This window comes from Ostrinia nubilalis, chromosome 19 (genome assembly GCF_963855985.1).
Source record: "Ostrinia nubilalis chromosome 19, ilOstNubi1.1, whole genome shotgun sequence".
NCBI classification, from domain to species: domain Eukaryota; kingdom Metazoa; phylum Arthropoda; class Insecta; order Lepidoptera; family Crambidae; genus Ostrinia; species Ostrinia nubilalis.
Genome location: NC_087106.1, coordinates 13560598 through 13580210, shown reverse-complemented (window position 1 = coordinate 13580210; position 19613 = coordinate 13560598). Strand labels below are relative to the sequence as shown.

Below are 19613 nucleotides of genomic sequence, written 5' to 3'. Positions count from 1 at the left end.
AACATCTTGGAGATGTACATAGATTCTGTCACCAAGGTGGATGTTACTACAAGAAGTCTGTATGGTTCTAGAAAAGTCCTGCAATTAATGGAAACATCAATTCCCATAGACTTAATTCTATGCTAGGTCATATGGGTTTCCCCGTAGCAGACTGAAACTGTGCGATGCAATTTGCTTCAGGAAATGCATGGTCATAACTCGACGCTGCAATCTTCATTGCAAGTGCATCTGATGTGTTTACATCAGGTAATAGGCAGTTTACAGGCTGAGTACTTAATGATAGACATAATTCTAGGAATTTATGTGATTAAAGATTTTCCATTTTCAGGGTTGTAGCGAGTTTGCAAACACAAATAAATACTGTTATCTTTCAAAAGTGAAGAAGATAATTAAAATTACTAACGCCTGGATTAACAAACATTACAATGAGGTCTCACAGTGCGCGTGGACGCACAGGGTGACACACGAACCAATCACAGCTCTATTCAACGTCTGGTAATACGGGCGTGTATCCACCAGAAATAAATATTCTCAAATTTTATATTCATTCAAATTATTGAAAGACTTCCTGAATTAAGTACTGGATATTTCTAGCAACGTATAACACAATTATTAAACAAAATGCTTCACATTAGTTCGCCATGATTCTAACATATACTTTTCAGTCGTATAGAAGCGTGTCACATTTTTCCGTGATTTCAAATGACATGTAATTAGCGCACTACACAACTGAAAAATTCCACGCATCATGATGATGTACTGTGATGTAACTTATAGGGCCTCAATAAAGACATTACATTGATCGTGTTATTAGCTCTGCAATATTTTGCATACACCGAAATCACAGAAAATAATCTCAAAACTTTTTAAACCATAATTTACATAGGTATCGAGATCTGCTAAGTCGCCTTGATGAAATAAACCCTTTCGTACTGGAATCACTTAGTTCTTTTTTATTACTTCAGCTCTAAGCTTCAGCTTAAATTATTTGGATTGGCCTGAAAAAAAAGTGCTTTGTTGGCTGAAACGAACGAGTTTGTGGTGTAATCTTGTTGATGATCTTTTTAAATAAATTAAATACCGACTATAGGCGGAGCACAGTCGAACACGAGCCAAAAGCTCGAAGCGCGCTCTAAGTCGGTCCACACAGCACGAATTTTGGCTCGGCTCGTGCTCCGCTCGTGCTCGGCTCGTCTAGCGTAGACCCACCTTAAGAAATATAATAATTATGAGCTTGTAACTTCATTAAGCTTCGTACAAAGAAAAGCAAATCAAATAGATCTTACCGCAGTATAATAAGGCTGTTTAAAGACTGAATTTCTTTAGGGTTTTAAGTTCTAATGATAACTCTGGTCTGTCTTAAAGACCGATGACTCATAATCCAGTCCAGAAAGAAAAGCAGTATTAACCTCCTGGGGCCTGGCGTCATATATTTATTACATAAAACAAAAAAATAAAAATCAGCGCTATCTGTTGAAATTTACCAGAACTTTTACGTTAGTTAGTTAGATGATGCATCTGTCCATCATTCTTAGCTGTGATTGGCCAGTGAAGTGACATTTATATTTTTTTATCTTTAATTGAACTAGCGACGGCGCCGCGACCGGGAACAAGTGGTTAATAATAGTGAGATTTTTACTAAAATATGAACGATTTCTATAAGCCTTTGTTATTATTCGTTTTGGAATTTGAACTGTTTTATTATCTGAGTATCACTGATTGTGGAAATACGTATGAAAACTACGAAAACCATGGTGAAATCTGAATGTCATACAGGTATTACATGAGGTCCCAATTACTAGTGTAAACTGACAGAGCCCAGTGTAATACCTGTATGACATTATACATTTTCTATTATATAGCATACAATCTGATATTATTTTCTTATTTGTTTAAGTAGATATATGCGAATATAACATATTAGAACACTCAAAACTCGATTTTACTGGTAAAGTCTGCCCAAAAGTATTATCAACACCTCAAGTCACTTTGATTTTTTTTATAAATTTAAAATAATTTCATTAGGCCCTTAATCAAATTGTTTTTTAATTTTTATTATTGCTATTGACCTTATCTACATCACTTAATGTTAATTACACTTCGGTGTGATGCATTTTTTTATCAAGAGGATTTTTTAATTTGAGTCATCCAAATGAAATGCAATAAAATTTTTAAATACTATTTTAAAAAAATAGGGATGCAATGTTATTGCCCAAACACTACATAAAACTTGATAAAGAATCTATCTAGCTACATTGTAACGAAAAAATACTTAAAAAATATTAATATTTGCATCCACTGCTTAGAAAAAACTAAGTACAGGCAGAAAAAAAATTAAAAATAAACAAAAAAAAATTTTGGAAACTCAATATATTTCAAAAATCGATTCAAATTCGTTGTAGGTAGTCAAGAAACTAAACTAGGAATTAATTTTGTGCTATTTATTACGGGACATCCTGTACATGAAACAAAAAAATCGTTGACATTGGGAACCGATGTCATAAATATATGACATTGAGAAAATTGCCGTTTTCCAGATAATTTTTTTTATTTTATATTTTAAGATAATTATATCAATTATTAATACGATTTGGATAGTTTTCATATGAATTCACGATAAAAAATATTCCCGGGCCCCAGGAGGTTAAAATAAGTAACTATTTTCCAAACATTCCACCGTAAACATATTTAATTTAAATATCAATAAACTAGTCGTATATGGTTGGAAAGCGACGAACTAACGATGATTATATCAAAAACACATTATTTTTATCGATTAATTTATTAATTTAAATTCAATTGGTCTAATTTGTTTTTATAAATAGAGTTGATAGTAATTTAAGGTCATTCAATTTTCAAGTAAATTAATATACGATTTCTCTATCCGACTATACTTAACTTAAAACCGATTAGGTAGTAAGTCTACGTTAGTTAGTAATAATAACCATAGACAAATATTGGATTTCCTATGTTTTCACACTTTATTAGGACGTTTCGAGCACTTCCATAAATTTTGCGTTAAATTATTTTTTGCCAAAAACTGTTTTCGGAAATTCAATATTTTTTTGTTTAGGTACATGATTATTATGTTGACCGCATTTGTGGATAAATGTAAAATACTAGTGAGAAACGACAAAATACGTGGTAAAACCATCTTTTGTGTGGACATGTTAATATTATAACAAATAATCGATTTGAACTTTTTATGCAGCTTAGGCCTTCGTGACGATATTTGAAAACGTGTATCTATGACGTCGGTCTTATCAAAATTGTGTACAAACTAAACAAATTAATAATTCTTAAAATGTTACACTTGACTTTAGCCGATTGTGGTCAGTGATACTTCATCGTATTTTATTAGAGTACCAAACGCACCTCAAATGCTTTTAGTATACATACAGGTTGAGTCCTCTTTTGTAAATATTTTTTCATATAATCTACTACCTCTGCCCCGCGTTGTTACCCGCAGTTTATTAGGGAAAATAAATAGCCTATGTGTTAATACAGGGTGTCATCTAACTTCATACCAATTTTAAACAAAATCGTTCCAGCCGTTTAGACGTGAAGAAGTAACAAATATACAGACTCACAAACATTATTGTGATTATAAGTGTGATTCATGGTGTTCTTTTTTATTCGAGACAGGACCTTGCGGTCAATTCTACGATCTGTATAGGTATACCGTAAGATTATGTTCACTTACGTAGAAAACTATGATGCAAACGCAATAAAGTCAATACTTGTTGTACGACCACAAACTTGTAGGTTTCGTGTGAAAACAATAATATTTTCGAGTTTTATTTGCATTCAATTCTTATTTCACACTTCTATTGCCTTTGCAAACACTTACCTAGTTTCCTCGAAAAATTAATGTTTAAAAAAATTTAAAATTACAATATTCTGTTTTGGTCAACCTATAGTCATGCTTGCAGATTAAAAGACAGTGAGGCATTCGCCCACATTTATATTCCGATCCTAACCTTAATCGCACGTCGTGAATCGGTTATCAAGATCTCTGCAGCAATTCGTCAAAATGTCATCCGCTGATGCGCTGCGGTCCAAATACGAGGAAAAGTTTCACTCTTTGTGTGCCATGTTTCCTGGATCGGTTTATGTATAATCGGTTTCATTGTCTTTTGCAGATTGTAGATTAGTTCCTATACCTACCTATTGATGTGTACTCGTATTTCATTCGGGATTTTTTTAAGAATAACAATTTGTTGCAAGAATATCGTTTACTGTCTATAATTTGCTATATTTTAGTAAATCTACACAGCCTGTAAAATCTACACCAGCCTGTATCTGAATCAGTTGTTTAAAATTTAGCAAATTATAACACTCAATATACCTAGGTGATGATGATGAACCCATTCGGTTGTTGGGACTAACCCATTCATTTGACCGATTTCGGCCATGGCGACCACTTCGACACCTAACTGCGTAAACTGAGTAAACAATGTATAAACCATTTTTTCAGCAAATTCATGATGATTCGTATTTTCTTTAAATTTTGGTGAAATTACGTGTGAAAAATATTTTAGCGAGTTCTTTTTTAGTAATATTGGTGACTCTACTTACTCATCGTTGGGTTTTACCCAGTAGGTAATACGTACGACACGCACTTATTTTATGTATAATCGTGAATCAATCAAGTGTCACGGTGACGGTCACAAAAAGAATGAGTTGCGGTCTGCGGTCAGCTGACTTACCACATTTGACACTCGAAAGGTCTTTGGTACCTAAGTACTTATGATGTGGATGTGGTCATTTGTTTGATTTATTTGTAACAATTGACTATTGTGATTACAATTAGTAGGGAGTGTAAGTTATGTACCTACCTATATACCTACATCTATCATGTCTTTTTAATATAAAAAGTGAAAAAATAGGTATATTTTACATTTACGCAGATTTTCTTAAAAACCAACGTTCTAATTACTTTCATCAATGTGAACTTTAACAGCGTCAAGCTTTATGCTCCAATTATACATAAATGTACAACTAAAGTTTTTCCCAATAAAGTGTTTTTTACCTATTTCTTAAGAGTTGCTTTTACTTAGTCTTATGAAATGTAATTTCACTGTATTTATTATTTCTTGCTTAAAAATGAAAGTTATTTGACAAACATTAATAAATTTTGCTTGAAACTTGATTTGTTTACACGATTGGTATTTAGTTGTCCAAAGCTCACGGGGTCAAAGCTTTGAGCCGCTGCTGAAGTAAAAGCAGGAAGCAGGATCGGCATTTCGCCTTCGTCCGGCAGTAAACATGTCCGTTTATTATTGTTAATTTGTTTATTATTCGTTGTTTATTGCTGCTGCGGTGCGTGGGCAGACGACAATTATTATTAGTGGGACACGACTACTGAAAGCTTTCTTATTGAGATGTAAACGTGCTGGTTTCCGACATTTAATTGTTTATGATTGGATTTTGCAAATTAAATATGTTCTTGCGTTTCAGAATTTAATATCTGTAAAGCATTATTTAAGCTAAGCCTCTTCCAGACAGCGGCATAAGATGTCAAAGATTTTAACATTAAATTCTTGCTGACAAATATCACGAAATTTACTACTGCTAACAATGATATTATATAAAAACAAAAGCAGATATGTTATAAGCTCTCGCGCTGTGAATACTCAAATACGTCCCAATTGGGACGTCTTGTGTTTAGTCTTCGTGTGGCCTGCGTCGTGCGCAATCGCGTGTACCACACCGTAAGTTCCTGTGTTCTTACCAAAATAAATAAAAAATGCCATCGTGTGTGTTTCGAAAGTGTACCAATTATGACTCTAAAGTAAACAAAATACAAGGGATCTCTTACCACATGTGATTATGCAAAATTATTTAGTATTTTGTATTTTCAATTATTTATGCAAACAATCAAGACGCCATGCGCCATGTTCAAGTTAAGAAAGAGAACGCGATCTTGTTTTGACGTTAGAGCGATAAGGATGCGTGCGCTGCGGACATAGATTAGTTAGTGCAGAATCGTTAAAACTATAGCTATCTCTTTCATTTGCGTGCTATTTCGTATCTTTTGTTTCACTTATCAGTTACATTTGTCAATGTGTGCAATTTGGAATAGCTCGGCACGGATTAAAATCGTAATTTCTATGAACGTAACATATCTATAGTTCTATAATATCATTGACTGCTAAGCTGTTTTTCAGTAAGATTTTACTGTTACGCAAGTAGCGTGCTTTCAAATTCCACGAAATTTACTAGTTACTGATGTTCAATCTTAAAGCTCTCATTAAAGATCTTAGGACACACAAAACTTTTGGCTTATGAATATCAAAAAATATTATTCGTACTGAAACCCTGCAATCTTGAATAGACTTTTTAAAAAGCTTACTCAAGTTATTTATAAACACGCTCACATCATTAACATACTTGCAAAAGCTCTTTAGCTCGATTTATTATCAGCAAAAGTGAGCACGACTATCTCAATGTCAAGTTTGCCGGACGCGCGTGTGACATATAGTTCGTGCCCGATTGTGCGCCTCGCTGAAGTGGTAGGCCGGCCGCGAGCGAGCGACTACGCATAAACGCACCAACTGTTGGTAATATTCGTACAGTAAGTACTACGTTACTTTTAATTTTGTCATGACTGCTTATTGCAATTGCAGTTTTCCTGATTTTAGTTTTGAGCTCTAAGTTAGTTAGTTTACTTTGAGCTTTTAACTCTATGCAAAAAAACATTTATTTATTGGGCTATCAGTACAAAAAAATATCTCGATTACCGTCATGAAATAAATAAAACAATGAACACTTTTAACGCTAATGACGTACCTAAAACCAATAGTTTCATGATGGTATGAGAGGTATTATTAATTTAATTTTACGATGGAAACAGATGACACACAAATTCTTCGTAGCATTTTTCTTTATGACACCCGTTGCATGAACATTAAAAAACGCTACGAAAAAAGAGATCGTAGCAAAGGACATCATCCACGTTTCATATATTTTTGGTCCAAAATCAAAAGTGCCGGCCAACAAAAAAAAGTACTGTATTCTGACAGAATACGTCTGCCTTAGCATTTGTTACTATGGCACCAAAGCCGTAGCTCCACTGTGCGTCGAGTATTTGAGATCTAAAAGTCATCGACTATTCATACATTTTTTGTTCAAAATCAAAAGTGTCGGCCAATACAATAAAAAGTGCTGTATTCTGACAGAATACGTCCGCCTTAGCATTTGTTACTATGGCACCAAAGCTGTAGCACCACTGTGCGTCGAGTATTTGAGATCTAAAATTCATCGACGATTCATACATTTTTTGTTCAAAATCAAAAATGTCGGCCAATAAAAAAAAAGTGCTGTATTCTGACAGAATACGTCCGCCTTAGCATTTGTTACTATGACACCAAAGCTGTAGCACCACTGTGCGTCGTAGTATTTGAGATCAAAGACAGTCGTTTCATATATTTTTAGAACTCAAATACTACGATGCACAGTGGTGCTACAGCTTTGGTGCCATAGTAATAAATGCTAAGGCGGACGTATTCTATCAGAATACAGCACTTTTATTTTTTGGCCGGCACTTTTGATTTTGGACCAAAATGGATGATGTCCTTTCCATACTACGGCTTTATTGTTGCCACTCGTGAGCAACTAGCTAAAAAGAGTTACTACGTCAGTGAGTGACACAGACTTTTCCTTGTAAAGAAAGAAAGAAAGATTTTTTTTGTTTGGCACCAAATTCCATGCACTATTAAAATTGTAGAAGCTCTGTCGCTCAGCCTGCGGGCGGCCTACGGCCATTCTTCCGCTCGGAAGATAAATGCCGCGTTTCGATAGGAAGTGCCCGTTTCCGCGGCGCGCGCGCACCGCTATGGCGATATATGCGCAGAATCCGACGGTTGATATCATAACGATTTGATTGCTCTTCCAACGATATTTGGAATGAGGAACTGTTCGGAAAACTATAATAGATTAGCTACTAAACTGGGCTACATTTTGTCAATATAAATATATTGTGTTTTTATTCATAATTGCTAGGGCTGCCACAAAAAGCTCGATATGAAGCTTTTAAATATTTCTCAATTGTCCACATTATACCTACTTACATTCTCCTCTACACTGGTACATTCCATAAAGCCTTTCTGGTTAATATTCTTTATAGAACAGGGCTCACACTACAAATTATGGGTCGTTGGATAACATGCAATCGCCACCATCGTAGCCATTTGTGTCATGAAACTCCTCCTTTTTCGTATAGTTGGGTAAAAATTTTACGGTTTTTTACTCGGTACGAATTTTCTATAGTGGATTGTGATCGCATGAAAGATGATGATCGGAAACCATCAAACACCCTGACTCAGCACATAATATTTGGCGTAAATATCTTTCCGCGCCGCTGCCCCCTCGCACACTCGATTATTTTTGCCAACTGTCAAATTAAACGGTCAAAAAAAGATAATGACATTTATGCGAATATTTTTAAATGGGCAATTACTGTGATAAGTTTGTGTTGTCACGTGAATAAGCAATATTTTTGGCTAATCTGCTCTTTGTAATAGTTGTGATATCACAAAAAGACAAGAATAACTTAAGCCCAAATTATATGACCCTATTTTAAACGGCGACACGTGGTTCTACTTGTTTATCATGTAATTTCTGTGTATTTTAGTCTAAAGTTTGTCATTAAGAAGTAAAATCACAAAAAATCACAAATTGCACTATAAATCATGTTTATGAAAAACGTATGATTTGTTATTGTGTGTAGGCGCCTCTATTATTATATAGAAAATTTTACATAATAAATATTTAGATGTCATCATCAAAACAATCATCATCATCAAATTACATATAAGCATGGAGTAAAAATATGTTGTTACGACTTCATAAACAAGATTGTTATCATTATTTTGACCATTTTGAATAATAATAGAGTTAAAGCTAGACCTAACCTATGTATAGTTTATGACTGTCCCTAACTTTTTCTATTTCGTACAGCAATCCCTTATTTTTCTTTGATGAATCAATGAAATAAATGACATTGCACTTGTTCTTTTAACGTGGTCCATTTTTAGAAGTTTTATTTGTTTGCACTCATAAAGATGTGTTATAAATACATTGCAAGCCTCGTGCACTCAGCCTTGCCGCAGTACTAAAAGTTCAAAATACATAACTGCAAACTTGTTGTTACATGCGCGTGGGCACGCTTCCTCCTTCAAAACGGGTATTGTATTAACCAAAATATAATTTTCCAACACATGAATAATTCATTATATGGAAAAAAACGGATTTACAGATCTATTAGTTATAGTTCCTAGTTATTTAATTTATTTACTTTAGTTTATTTATGGGCTCACGGCCGTTATGGCTTGTTCCGGTTCGCATAGTATTGGAGCTAGCCCACGCCTAGCCGCGTTTCCTTTGATTGTTTTGTTAATTAAATCGTTTTTGAATATTCCCATATCAAAGATGATTAATTGCGTAATTGATATGCGCGGCTACTGTTGGGAGCGTGTTAATGATATCATTTAATTATCTTAATCAAATACAAGTTGATTTTAGCGCCGCGTGCTAATGAGCTTTTTGACCGACTGATGACTATCTTCTTTTGGTATCTTGCTGAAAGACTTAAAACGTTATTTCAAACCTTATTATCTAAATATATAAAAGGAGAAACTGACTGACTGACATATCAACGCACAGCCTAAACGGCTAAACGTAGGCACTTGAAATTTGGAAGGGACGTAGCTTAGATACCGTAGAGGTGCACTAAGAAAGTAATTCCCGAAATTCCCACGGGAAGGGAATTACCAGGAAAATCCTTTTGTGTGAAATATCTAACCCGCTCAAGTTAGACGCTTGTTGGCATGCAGGTACCTTAGTAAACTTAAAGCTTAGTTACAACAGGATATTGCAAAATACCCACGGGAACGGGAGTTAGCGGGAAAAAACATTTGTATGAAAAAATCTTAACCGCGTAAGATAGATGAAGGGGGTAAAACGGGATCCACGCGTACGAAGTCGCGGGCGGCCGCTAGTCTTTTCATATACGAGTCACTACATACTATAAAACAAAGTCGCTTTCCGCTGTCTTTCCCTAGTATGCTTAGATCTTTTAAACTCCGCAACGGATTTTGATGCGGTTTTTTTAAGAGATAGAGGGATTCAAGAACATTTTTTTAAACCATAAAGGTATACTCAGCACCCGTGCAAAGCCGGCGCGGGTCGCTAGTATATTATAAAAATACTAATATGAAACTCTACCTGCACCGGATCACAAAACCGCAGGTCAGCTTTAATAGAGTTTCCACCGATCAAGCCATAGACCACAGAATCAACGTGACAAACTGACGCAAAGACTCTACCGCTCAATAAAATAGTTTCCATCGACTCTATGTCTGTATCGACGCTATTGAAGTGTCTTGTGCAGAGACTGGTCACGGGGCCTTATCCACCCTCATGATGATCCGTCTCTGCACAGGGTACAAGTTTTTGTTATTGTTTGTGTGTATGTTTATTTTCGAACGCGCTTAATATGGACTTTTAATATTGTCTGAAATAAAGAATTTAAATTTTTATTTATTTATCTATCAAATATCAAAGAAAGACTTAGCATGGTACTATAGCCTGAAAAATAGAACACAAAAATGTAAATCCTTAAAAAATACACTCGAATTGAGAACCTCCTCCTTTCTTTGAAGTCGGTTGAAAATAGAGCCTCAGGATGAAAAAGTGGGTTACTTCCTGCAAACACAATACATAAGTTATTAGAACGTGCTCTAGATTTGAAGTCCATTCCAACCAAAATATGCTAACTGAGACTTCAGGATAATAGGCAGCCCCAAGTACTTCCACAACCGGTTCTAAACTGCTCAAATCATATTAAATTTTCATTTTCAAATTTTTCATTTTCATTTTTTTCATTTTTAAATTTTTGTAGGTAATTCTCACGATCGATTTCTATACGATACTTTTTCTAATCGCATTTCTACATACTTATCGCCATAAAATTATCTCTACCTAGTTCAAGGTTAAATAAATCATTACTAAAACTACTAAACGTCAGTCGAAAATCGCTTTATGCACCGTCAGCGTAATCCGTGCGCGGGCGCAGACAGCGCGGCGCGGTCATCGCCCGCGCGCCCTTGGCACAGATCCGACAACCGGCGCGGCTAACGAAAGCGCCACTGGTATATACTTAACTGGTTAAAGACTGTATTCAGAAGCTTAATTGAGCATAAACTGAGATTGAAAGCTAGAGAGAAAATTTTGTTTGTTTATTTGGCACTTAATAAATGATACAAGGAAATAGATAAGCAATAGTCGTGACATTGGGGCATTGGGGCAGCGGTAAAAAAACAGTTGAAATTAATTAAAACATATTGTTTATTTTGAAAGAAAACTAAACCAATGTTAAAGACCATGCTGCGGACTTATAAGCAGTCCATCAAGTAAGTGTTTATACGACATTGCCCAAACGCGAGGCCTTAAAAACATCCATTTTCTATTAACTGACACTAAACTTATAAAAACCATGTGTCGCAAAAGATCTCAAATAATTATCATCAAAGTAAAAGTTTTCCTTGATAATTTTTCAGAGATAGACAAGGTGTTAAGTATTTTAGGAAATAAAAAACTAGATTACCCTGAAACTGAACACAATCTGTTCCTTCAAAGATCGTTTGTGGTCCGATTTTATTTACATGGCCAATTTCATCAAGCCCCCTGCTGTTTTAGCGAAGGCTGTCAAAATTAGTTTCGCCAGAGGCACTTTTATGACAACGCTCTCCTTCTGCGTTTCCGTAAAACCGTGCAAAAGGTCATACAGGTCATGACAACAATGTCAAAATGAACATATTTGACATCACGAAATTGACAACACTCGAAATACGGGTGTTTTTGTCGCACTTTTTCCCTGACAGCGATTAAAAGAAAAGATATGATATCATGCAGTTTAACAACAATAATTAAATTGTTAAGTAAGTATTAGTAATGGCTAATTGACTAACATGGCTGAATGACTTCTTTTTAAAAAGTATTAGGTATCAATGAAGAGGAAACAGAAATGTGTCACACTAATTTACCTACTCAGTTACCTAACTGTACTGCTATGTAGAACATTTTTTTTTTTTTTTTTTTTTTTTTTATTAGGTCTGCAAAACTGGTTTTACAAAGTTACATACATAAAATAAACTTAACTTAGTTGGCATTAATAATGTAAAACCTCCTAGATGCAAACACCGCATGCATATAATAATATTGTGTAAACAGAAAATGTTAAAGTTATTAGCCTATGTACTTAAAGTTTCATTTAACATTAGAGCAGCAATAAAATTTACTTAGGTTGTTTTTGATAGAGGCGATAGAACCGTGAAAAATATCAACTTCGGTGCGAACAGAATTACAGCCCGACGCACACTGGATCGAGCCCATACAAAGCGTTGGACATCGCTTCCTTACTCAGTGTTTTTAAAATAAAATGAGATTGCGTCAACGTAGTAACTTCAAATTTTTACAGTGTAAGGTTGACAAGTTTATCTTTCTAATGTGATAGATTTTACTTATTAGATGGCAATTAATATAAGTGAAAAAAAATCTTAAAATATAGTGATGAAAAACTTGTATTTATTGTTCAATTAAAAGCAAATACTCACTCATTTTGGTCTGTTTCCATATTTAAAGAGTAACATAGTCTAACAATACTCTAAATTTATTCTCATTAAGTGTTAAAATTATTAAAGAAATATTTTTGTAAACGCCTGATTTTTCATTGCACACAATCACTTTGTTCGATTTTGTCGAGCTTGTTTTCATATTCTGTTAACTGTTAGATACATAATCTAACAATACTCTAAATTTATTCTCATTAAGTGTTAAACTTATGAAAGAAATGTTTTTGCAAACGCCTGATTTTTCATTGCACACAATCACTTTGTTCGATTTTGTCGAGCTTGATTTTATATTCTGTTAGCTGTTAGATACATACTAATGCAATTTTATAGGGACTTAGCGGACTACAAAACTGACTCCAATCAACAGATTGCCTAAGCCAATCTACGTTTGTAGCTAAAAACTGGTGCTCATTATAATGACACTACTTCTTCTTGCGACAAACAATGTCAATGAAATTATTGTTTTTTTTTTATAGTTATCTGATAAATAAAATGTGTAACTCAGTACCTACCTAACACAATCATAAATGAAGAAAAAAATACATACAAAATGTATGTATGGTATGTACTAAATTCAACGACAATCTTTTGAGATGATGACAATATGATTTTTTTACTATATCTGTTTATAGTATTTCTTTATGTTCATAAAGTATTAACTACGTTAGTACTTACCTCTGTTTATCTGAAGAGAGTGTATGCGAAAACAGCTCTAGTATCCTAGCTAAAGAACTAGCGCGATCTTTCATCGTGGTTTTTAATAATGCATACAAATCTCTATTTGACTTGAGGTTTTTCATTTTAATGAGTATTTTTACTGAATTGCACACGATAAACAACTCATAAACCAAAATAAACATCTTTGGTTTACCTGACATTATTTTAGTGTAACGAATTTTACCTAAGTTAATTTTGCTATGCGGAAAAATGAGGCGCTTTTATTTAGTTTTTTGTGATTTTCTCGAAAATAGGGATGAATAAGGGTCTAAAAACTGAGTAATAATATCGCCCACGTTGTCATCTATCATCTCTCATTCATGGTTTGTTAAAGATCGCCCAAGATGTCAACTAAAACACGCAGTTTTCATTAAAAAAAATACCTTTTAAAAATACGTCAAAATAGCCAAGCTAGAAGTTTTTTAGGCACTCATTTTAACACACAGATTAAGATAAAGGTATAAGATAATACATTAATAAGTAATAACATAAAACCAGTGAACGAAATTGGATAAATTGACAATACAAACAGAAGTCAGAAAATCCATGATTTTGACTTTGTTCACTTTACGGTCGCACCACATAACTATGATAGTAGATCATGACTTGATATTAGTGATATTTGATAGAATGAAGTCTCATCTTTCAATTTATATGCAAATCAATCTTGTTTTAAGTAGTTGCATTTAAAGCACCATGTCCAACACCTTGTATGGGCTCGATCCACCGTGCGACGCAATGCGATAGAGTGGTGAATGCTGACCGAGATTGGTTTTGCATAGAGGATTTTCGAAAGTTTTCCGATTCAGTAGGCGGCTGCTTGGGCGTGGGACGGAGAGTGACAGTCGCTCGAGGGTGCAAGAAGACTCCAAAGATCCACGAAGCAACTTGCAGGCAAAAACTACGTCAGACTTCTTACGTCGAATGTACAGTGGCTCCAATTTATAGTGCGAAAGGCGTTGAGTGTAGGACGTTAAATTACGGCATTTGTTGTCAGAATACGCAAGGTGGTATAGAAAACGTCTTTGAACTCTTTCCAATCGATCAATATGGACTTGATAACAGGGGCTCCAGACAACACTGCAATATTCAAGAATACCTCGTATCAGGGCGACGAATATCTTAATCGTCAGAGAAGGCTGGTTGAACAACTTCATCTGACGATTGACAAATCCAGAGAGTCGAGACGATTTGGCGATTATATGATCTAAATGATTTCGAAAACTAAGCGAGCTATCAACCATAACACCTAAATCTCGAATAACCGAAACCTCTTCTAGTTGAACACTTCCAATTGTGTATGACGCGATTTTCGGTATTTTTCTTCTAGTAAGTCTTAAAAAGAAACATTTGGTAGGGTTAAGACGCATGTCGTTAGCTTCGCACCAATCCATTATGACATTTATATCGTTTTGCAATATAGTAACGTCATGTTGATCCGAGATTATTCGGTACAGTTTAAGATCGTCTGCAAACATTTTAAAATTGCTCTGTATTCGAGTACAGAGGTCGTTGATGAAAATTAAGAAGAAAAGTGGCCCCAAGTGAGAACCCTGGGGCACCCCCGACGGTACAGGTGAAGCCTTCGACGAAAAACCAAGAAAAGCCACCAGCTGTGATCGATTTAATAAGTACGACTCACACCAACGCAACAAGGAGCCATGTATACCCATATTGGCGAGTTTCGTAAGTAATAGATCGTGGTTAACTAGATCAAACGCCTTCTGAAAGTCTGTGTATATCGCATGCACTTCCTCCTGATTGTCAAGAGCCTGCGAAACATCGGTAATATATTCGACCAAGTTGGTGGAAGTTGATTTACGTGGGAGAAATCCATGTTGATTGGGATTTATCTGTCTCTGGACGTGAGGCAATATCTGTTTGTACACTATTGATTCCAAAATTTTACCGCTTATGGAGAGTATAGAAATGGGACGGTAATTTCTGACACTATTCTGGTCTCCAGACTTGTGAATGGGAGTAAGGTGGGCTAGCTTCCATTTACTTGGAAAAACCCCAGTCTCTAAGGACTGTTGAAAGAGTCTTGTTAGAGGCTTGCATAGGTTGTCTGCACAATTTTTGAGGAAAATTGGAGGTAGAAGATCTGGCCCAGGGCCCTTATTGCAGTCTAAATTCTGCAGAGACTTCAGAACCTCGTCCTCAGTTATGATGCATTTACTAAGAAGGAGAGGGCAATTATTCTTCAGCTCTTGATCAGCAATGATGGGATGAGTGGGTAAATTGTTGTGTTTTGTTATGGTTCCATACACAGATTGAAAGTAGTGAGAGAAAAGATCTGCCACTCCTTGTCCACCTTTTGCCACAACTTCATCGAGGCGCATCTCATTTGGAATGGAAGTGCAATTAGATTTCCTCTCCTTCACATATCTCCAAAAGTATTTAGGACAAGATCTCATATGTTCGTCGGCCCGTTTTTTAAAAGTATTGTAACAATACTTTATCATTGCGTCGCAGCGTTTACGTAGGAGTGAGAATGTCAGTTTGTCCAAGGGGTTGCCATATTTCTTGAATCTCTTATGGTACTTCTTCTTTTCCTTGAGTGCTTTTATTAGCGGAACACTGAACCATACTGGGTATTTCGTGTTACTTTTTGCACGCAAAGGTGTGTGTTTTTCTATAATGGGCATTGTTAAGCCATAGAATAGATCTACGGCAGTTTCAATGTTTTCAGCGAACAAAACGGGACTCCAATCAACCCTACATAGGTCTTTGTTTATTTCATCGTAATTGGACATGTGGAAGTTGAGACTTTTAACCATTTTGGGCCTAACAAAAGCCCTGGTGGGCCTTCCCAACCGAATAATGATACCGGGATGGTGGGGATCTATTGCAACTATAGCAGGTTCAGCCCTGCACACGGATATTAATGCGGGATTATTGAAGAGTACCAGATCTAGAATTTTTCCATTTTCGTTTTGGATGTAATTACACTGACGTAAGTCGTTAAAAGATAGCGCGTCCACAAAACTTCCTTCTGTAGTGCTAAGTGACGACCCAGCCGAAGAGTAGCCTGGTTCGGAATCGTGGAGCCAATTAATATTAGGAAGATTGAAGTCCCCTATTATTATGACATTCGAAGAGGCATTTATTTTATTTTGAATTATATCAGTAGTGTTTGTAAGAAATACATCAATTTCATCAAGTCTTACTGGAGGGGGGATGTACACACCGCAGACGTGAACCTTAAAGGTTCCATCAACCCTCAACGACAACCACAAGTCCTCACATTCAGTCTCCCATATTAAGTTACGGATTACCTTATGCTCCCTCAGGACAGCAATCATCACGCCGCCACCCTCTCGTTTTTTAGAAGCAGTTGTAGATCTGTCACGTCTAAATACGTTGTATCGCTGATCCAACAATTCATAATCAAAGACAGTACAATTCAACCAAGTTTCAGACAAAACAATAACATCGTAATTACAGTGCAGCACAGCGGCGTACAACTCCTCAACTTTGGTTCTAAGGCCTCTTACATTTTGATAGTAGATCTTAATATTGAATATTACAATTAAAGCTTCAGCCTAAATTAACAAAAACAAAGAAAGAAGTATCTAAAATGAACTTATAAAAGAGAGTTCAACACAACGTCACTCGTTATACGGTGGATTTTTGATATAGAGTCTTTACGCATAAATATGCGTCCGCTGCGAACCCACACAAATTCGTACTTATTTTCCTTGGCAAACTTCCTGGTTGCCGCGTGCAGTTTCTTATTTTCAGGCGAAAGATGCTCTGTTACATAGAATGGTTGCTTTTTTCCAGGTATTCCGATATGCGCAGTATTCAGTCTATCTGTCCCACGAGACTTGTTGAACTTTTTGACCGCTGCTAATATTCCGTCTTTTATCCTGGGATTTGCGAACTTAACCAAAATGCTGCGGGGGCGAGTCGATTCCTGGTTCAGTTTAGGTATTCTGTAGTAGTTAATTATATCGGATTCAGCCAGTGGGAATGAAACAACTTTGGAGAGTTGTTTTGTAAAAGTCAATATGTCCTCGTTCTTGTTTTCAGGAATACACTGAATTTCTACATTACATGCTCTTGATTGTAGGTCTATGGTAGCTAATTTATTTTTAATGTCATTAATTTCCACAGTTAGTTTGCAGTTTTCGTTTTGTAGATTATCGATGATTTTAGATTTATCGGACACCAACTTGTTGAGGTCTTCGTACTGAGCGCTTAAGAAAGACACGCTTGTCTTTAGCTCTTCGATTTTCCCGTTCACAGTCTTTATCTCAGATGACAATGCGGCCCTCACGTCAGATAGGATTTTAGTAGTTGCTTCCTTCAATTTCTCGTCGATGTACGATTTAAGCTCTTCAATCAGCGTGTTACTAGTCAACAACTGGCAACTATTACCGGAGGATGCCGATTTGGGGGATTCCGCTTGTTGTGCTCTTATCGGAGTGTGAGTGTTGTCACCCCGTTTTTCTGATGCTTTGCAATCCGGACATTTCCATACAACCTTTGTTGACTGTTTTAATTCCTTTGCATAAGCGGCGGCCGTAATACCCAAGCACAAATAATGGTAAGTGCCCTCGCAATGTGAACAAGATTTCAAGTCGGTATTTTTTAATACCTTCTGACACGCTTTGCATCGCATATTTATTTATTTTATTAAATCGAAGAAACAAATTCACAGAAAAATATCAACTCAAAAAGTCATCGGGTATCGGGTTTCGAACTCGGGTCACAGCGGATACGTACCGCGCTCACAGCCACAAGACCAGTATGCTCATTACGTCATTGAGTGAATAACTGACACTGTTTGGAACGGTTGTATGAGTAGTAAGATGATTGTTTGTAATAGTTTTGAGACTGACCACCAATCGGTTAATAATATTTTTGCACTCAAACGAACTACCGCACTGACACTGGGTTTTAGGAGTTATTTTTCAGTAACACTTTATAGTTTATAGTTGATTTTTGCACATGCGCATCACAAAAAGTCTTTCGAACAATTACTGCACACTTATGTTTTGAATTTGACGTTATTGATTGCGTTATGAATTTATTTATGCGGAGCTGATTCAAAAGCGTCCGACCGTCACGCCATCTTGAAAAAAAGATTGATAAACATTTATTTTCTTTTTGCTGGCATCTGTTTGTTTGTTTGTCTGTTTGTACAATTGTTTGTTGTCCCTAATTAAAATAAAATAAAATGAAATCTGAACTTTAGTAACCTGGTGAACCAGTCAAGTAGGTATTTACTTAACTCGGTTACATCTTTATATCTTTAAAAGCATGTAAGTATGACCTCACATAGTGTCAAACATACTGACACCAATCGTGGTATCATCATGTGTATTTACTGGAGCCATTGACACGATTACGCGATCTCACCGCTGTAGGTATTGCTTAAATTGAGTTAAAATGGATCTGTTATCACATACTATCAGAAGATTGACCAATAAAATATTGTTCTAATATTGACCAATAACATATTGACATCACAATAAAAATCCAATTTAAGTGCGAAATTATTATCTCTCCTACTTAGAATAAATTTTAATATTACTTTCAGAAAAGTTACATTTTCATATTCATAAGTAGGATAATGAAAATATTTGTCTCCATCGATATGATGAAACGTACTTTATTTAAAGCAATTTTGAGGTTTTCCTGAAATAAAATAATTTGGTCTATTTTGCGTATATTTAAGAATCCGTTTACCTTAAATGAAGGGTATATGCACAATGTTGTTATGAACTACAAAAGTGAACAAACAAGAATATCTGTTCATAAAAATAAACCTTCCTAATTTCTACATGTCATGTCATTGTATTAACTACCGAAACTTGTAAAATAACCGCTTATCATAGGTTGTAAACAAATTCCCACGTGCAGAGCCATCGCGGAGGCACGTTCAGTGGAACCTGATCTGAACAGTAGCGTGCAATCCAGTAAGCCCCAGTATCTATCTTGACCTTGGGTCACTTGATCATATCAAGGTCATCTCTTGACCCCAAGGTCAAAAAAGTGTTGGGATATTGACCACACGAAGGTCATCCTAGAAATTGTATCCTCTTTAATTTGTTATAAGGTGTCAATATCGATCGTCAATTTCATGTCTTCGCACTTGTTGACTTTGATCAGTTTCTCCAGATTCTCATCTCAGTCAGTTTATCTCATCTTTTGTCAGAAAGTTAGAATGAAATCTTAATATACTTAGGTAGAAATAAATAGTGCTAAGTTAGCTGGTCACATATGACTCTACATTAGTCTACATTATTCCCA

At 35.6% G+C, this 19613-nt stretch overlaps 1 protein-coding gene across 1 annotated transcript in view; it reads left to right on the top strand.

Annotated features, from left to right (window-relative positions):
* LOC135080989 (neurobeachin-like) overlaps positions 1-19613 on the top strand; it is a 737070-nt gene that overhangs the window by 692469 nt on the left and 24988 nt on the right. The gene's annotated exons all lie outside the window — the stretch shown is intronic.